A 6,000-nucleotide genomic window follows, 5' to 3' on the forward strand; every position below is an offset into this window, starting at 1 on the left:
AATTTTCTTAGTCATAATGATGTTACAATATATTTTCTCTCTAAATTTTTAAACCCAAATGTATAATTAAACTGTACTACCTTTTCTCTCCACCCTAGAAGCATTCATACAGTATCTCACTTATAAAAAACTGAATATTGGCTGGGAATGGTGGCTCACGCCTGTAATCCCAGCACTTTGGGAGGCCAAGGCAGGTGGATCACCTTAGGTCAGGAGTTTGAGACCAGCCTAGCCAACATGGCGAAACCCTGTCTCTACTAAAAATACAAAAATTAGTTAGGCATGGTGGCGCATGCCTATGATCTCAGCTACTCAGGAGGCTGAGACAGGGTTCAATTGCTTGAACCCAGGAGGTGGAGGTTGCAGTGAGCCAAGATTGCACCACTGTACTCCAGCTTAGGAGACAAAGTGAGATCTTGTCTCAGGAAAAAAAATAAAATAAACCGATTATTTTGCTTAGTTTTTATGGTAACTTGATGTCTTTAGCTTTTACATTTTCTCTAGAAATTCAATGAGTTCTTCAGATTCCCAAGATTTTAATTTTCCTCAAATATATGCATTAATAATGCACTTGTTTTATAAAATATTGAATTTTAATCTGTATTTTTTGGTGATGAAAATTAGAAACAACTTAAAACCTGTGACTCTGGTATTGCCAACACTTGCACCACTTCCTGGCCAGCACTTCACTTCAGGAGCTCTCTTTCTCCAACTCCAACTGGTGGGTCCAAGAGAGTGGCCATGATTGTATACATCTACCCAGGCCCCTCAAACACAAGATTACAGTTGATTGGTCCAGAAGTAGGTACCTGACCCAAAAATGGCCAGTCAGATTCCTTCCAACGTCTTTTGACCTGAATCCAAAGTAGAAAATTGGGCTGTCTCTAGTAGTAGAAGATACACAATAAGAAACTCTCTGATTTTTAAAGAGCACATTCCCTGCCCCAGAAAGGAACCTCAACAGTCATTAGAGAGTATAAAATTACTACAAATGTAACATGGTGAGAAATAGAATGAAAGACCTCAGCATCCATGTCCCTAGTTCCAGTTGCTCTGAAGATGCAGTCATATCTTTACCCTTCCTGTGGCTTAGGTCTTCAACCCTTCCTTCCAATAAATTCTCCTTCTTCTCTAAGCTACTTCAAGATGGCTTTCTGTCACTTTCAACTAAAAGAAACATAATTAATGCTAATTCCTAATAATATAGATTTTGAAAAACCTGAAGGCTGTGATTAAAATGGAAACTGAAACTCCTTGACATGATGGTTCATTTTCATTTACTCTTCATCACAATAATATAGAAAAAAGCTCTGAGCAAATTCCAGAATCCCCAAGAATTTTAGCCCATTTTACCCTCTCCTACAAATTCCTGTATTACATGTAGTGAGGATCGAGAAATCAGCAATTATGTAGAATTTTCTATTTTCCAGCAATAGGAAGAATAAGAGGAGAATAAAATATATCCCATTTAATCATACGTTTACCTTGTATGACTTACTTAGTGAGGAGATATTGCTTTAGTAATTTGGGTAAGGTTGCTTGAGTGGTAAAATTAAATTTAAATCAATATTTAAATATAGGATTTATTTCAAAGTCTAGTGTTATACCACCAGCCATGCATTATCCCTTTCTATCAAGCATACTTTTTTCTCATTCCCTTCTATCCCAATATTTAATTTTGACAAATTTCCAACCTAAAGAAAGTTAAACAAATAGGAAAATAAAAATTCCCGATACCCTTCATCTAGATTTACCAGTTGTTACCACTATGATACACTTGTCCTCGCTCATGTTCAATAGATAGTAAGGGAAATGCTAAGCCATTGGAAAGTTTCAGATATCTTGTAACTTTACCCCTAAAAACTGAAGAATCTCTGAATCTGCCTCTGTTTTGCCATTCCTAGCATTAACAAATTTAAACGGTCCAGGAGAGTTGTCTTGTAAAGTGTTCTACAGTCTAGATTTGTCCGGTCATTTCCTTAGATTCAGATTAAGCATTTTGGGCAAGAATACAAGATTGGTGATACTCTGTGCATCTCCCTACATCACAGCAGGAGGCATATAAATCAACTTATCCCATAGTGGTGCTACTAAATTTGATCCATTGGTTAATGTCGTTTCTGTCAGCTCTACCCTTTAAAGGTATATTTATGTCTCTATAATTAATAAATGACTTTAGCATCAATATTGCTAATACTTACTTCAATCAATTAATATATTGGTGGTTGCAAAACAGTAATTTTCTAATTCTAGTTCACGTTTTGCTAGCTAGAATTTTTCTGAAGCGGTTTTTGTCCCTGACACCCTCATCTTTTTACATTTAAGTATCATAGTAAATTCATGGATTGATTTTAATAGAATCTTATGATCCCTTACCACTATTATTCATTTTGATGCTTGTTCCATATTTGGTCGATGCAAGCACTCATTAAGCCAGTTCCTTTTTGGCACGTTCCCATTGGTCTTTGAGCACTTTGTTTTTAGCACAAAATGTTCTAGGCTCACCTTACACTTTCCTATTCCAGACCTGGAATTAGCCATTTTTCCTTGGAGTCCTGGTTTCTTTTAATGGAGAATGGTATTAGAAACCAAGATAAAAGTGCTAGGTGTGTTAATTGCTTCTGGGGTGTCATTGCTTTAGGCTCACTCAATGAACCAAGTTGTGAAATGAATATTTAAAGGTGAGTTGGTACTTAAACCTCCTACAAGTCCTACACTACAGGATTTTTATTCTTTCCATTGCACATTTATATAGCCTCCAGAAACCCTGGTTTCGAATGATATCAATGCTATTTATTCATTTGCCCTATTCTAAATATGAAATCAGTTAATTTCAATTCCAACAACAAGACTGCTAAGTAAAGTGCGAGATTCCTTTGCACTTCTTCTTCTCTTCTCTTACAATATGTACTGCTAATAGTAATATGTCAGGGTACAGTGTATCCTGGGTGGTCATGTTATCATTTTGAGATACAGTTGAGTTCATGTGTTCATCACAGTCCTTTCACAACATGACTTCCTCCTTCTTAAATTCTGAGTTTTTGTCTATCTTTACTTTGGCCAAATTATGTTTCTAAGTAACTTTTTCAGGCTGATAGACATTTTTTGATACCTTACCATATCCCTGAATTGTTTCTCCTGTCTTATATTATACGTGAGTGAAAATTTGAATCCCTTGTTTGTTTACTAAGTTTATTCCAAACATTTTCTAAATTTGATGTTATTGCTAAATGGAATTTCATTTCATCGCTTTTCTGCTTATAATATTAGATGTTAGTGTATTTATTCTGAAAAAGGCACATTATTAAATCAATTTATGATTTAAATAGTTTTTAATTGATTTTTTAACTTTCCTGAGAGATAATTCTATCATCTGAAAATACAGAAGCTCCCCTTTAAGAATAGGTTCACTTTCAAAAAGTTGTTCACTATCTCAAATATTATTAGTCCAAACTGACAACATATAAGTAATTGCTATGATATGAGCATCCAATGGTAGTGAGAAGAGATGATGTATTTTTGCTCAGGTAATTAAAATAAGTTAACATTTATAGTATTAGGTTTAAATGTATGTCATGCCTGCAGAAACAAATCAAATGCAAATGCTAGCAATAAATCTTGAAAGGAATGCAAGATATAATTAGATTAAGTTAATTATTTGGGGGCAAATGCCATTCTCTTAATAAATTAAACACATATTATTTTTAATAAATTAAACACTGATAAACTACTAAGTTTAGGAAGAAGTATAACAAAGTAAGAGTAAGCTAAGTAACTTTCCAAAAATTTGGGTACATTCTTAACTTCGGTTATTAAAGAAATGTAATTTTAAGATTCTTTAGCTTCCATACGATTGCCAAATCCCAATGTAATGTGTGTTTCCCATATTGTTTAGAAAGCTAGCAAAACAAGTGGGAAAATAAATGGGTTAAGAATAGATGGTTATGGAGCAAACAGCTTATGAGACATGAGTGAAACTCATAAGATGTATTAATTGTAGATAATAAGTAAGTGAGCAGCTTGAAAGACATAGACAGAATACCCAAGATTTACTAAATATATAGTAAGTTAGTAGCCACTAACACATGTTAAAGATAGATAAAACAATGGACTATATGATGGGACAAACAAAATGATACTTACAGAAAGAGATGGAAAGACCAAGTAATAAATTATAAATAATGTTACCCCTAGCCTGATGGCTATGTCATCTCCAAATTGGTCACCCACTGGTAACACCTATCATGGTCTCATTGTGTCCCTACTTGTGCTTTGCTCAAGAAATTAAAAAACAAACAAAAACCCAGGGTTGATCAGCAGGCCAACTGGCAAGTCACCACAGGGGCTAGGCATATTTATCTGCTTTTCTTGAATACAGCAAGGGAGTATGTTGACACCAGATAACTTCCACCTGTTGGACTTCTTCATAATCACACCATCAGCTGGGAGGACACTTGAGTCAAAAAGAAAGGATCCCCAGGTGCGGTGACTCACGCCTGTAATCCTGACACTTTGTGAGGCTGAGGCAGGTGGGTCATCTGAGGTCAAGAGTTCAAGACCAGCCTGGCCAACATGGTGAAACCCCATCTCTACTAAAAAAACAAAAATTAGCCAGGTGTGGTGCTGCGCTCCTGTAATCCCACCTACACAAGAGGCTGGGGCAGGAGAATTGCTTGAACCCAGAAGTTGGAGGTAACAGCGGGCCAAGATCATACCACTGCACTCCAGCCTGGGCAACACAGCAAGACCCCATCTCAAAAAAAAGAAAGGATCAAAGGTCAGGCAGTGTTGTCGTTTCACTCTGCCTACATCCTATCCTAAGTGAGTTAACCTCTCCCATCTTATCCCCTGGCCTCTCACTATGTATTTTTAAATGATTTAATAAACCATGTGATTTGAACACTTTAATTTGGTCTGTGAGTGACTCTGGTCCATGACTATTGGGAGAGTTTGCCTAGTTAATATATTTGGGGAGTAGTGTTGCACAAAGGTAATTTCCCATGTGACAATAAAGTTAAGAAAAAATATATTAATCACTATATAAAAAGGCAAAGTCTCAATTATGTTCTATAAAAAAATCTAATCATTCAATTTACAAGTTAAACAAATTACATTGAAAATAACAGTAAATGCTTGAGCAAAAGTAAATCAAGCAAACATCAACCAAAGAAAGCATGTATGTAATATGGATTGATAAACTTAAGTACTAGCAAATTAACTTCAAGAGTTCAACCATTCTTAAATAGAAAGCCCATAAATAAATCGACCCACGTACGGTAAATTGATTTTTGACAAAGATGTTAAGAGCACACAGTGGAAAGAGGATGGTCTCTTCAATAAATGGTCTCAAGAAAACTGGATCTCAATATGCAGAAGAATGAAATTGGGCCCCTATGACATACCATATGCAAAAATTAACTCAGAATGGATAAGGCTTAAAGATAAGACCTGAACTGTAAAACTACTTGAAGAAAACATAGGCAAAAAGTGGATATTTTCCCTTGACATTGGTCTAAGCAATGAGTTTTTTGGATATGACCTCAAAAACAAAGACAACAAAAACAAAAATAAATAAGTGAGTGAATGTCAAACTGAAAATCTTCTGTAGAGCAAAGAGAACAATCAACAGAGTGAAAAGACAACCTATGAAATGGGATAATATATTTGTGAACCGTACATCTAAAAAAGGGGTTAATATCCTAAATATCTAAGAAACTCAAACAATTCAATTGTAAGAAAACAACCTAATTAAAAAATAGGCAAAGGACTTTTCTAGAAACACTATTATCAAAAGAAGAGGAAAGAAAAGAAAGATAGCAAGTTTTGGCAAGGATGTGGAAAGGGGAACACTGGCCCACTGTTGGTGGGAATGTAAATTAGAACAGCCATTATGGAAGATGTATGAAGGTTCCTCAAAAAATTAAAAATAGAATTACAATATAATCCAACAATCCCACTACTGGGTATGTATCCAAAGGAATTGAAATTAGTATGTCAAAG

This window comes from Macaca mulatta, chromosome 8 (assembly GCF_049350105.2).
Source record: "Macaca mulatta isolate MMU2019108-1 chromosome 8, T2T-MMU8v2.0, whole genome shotgun sequence".
NCBI classification, from domain to species: domain Eukaryota; kingdom Metazoa; phylum Chordata; class Mammalia; order Primates; family Cercopithecidae; genus Macaca; species Macaca mulatta.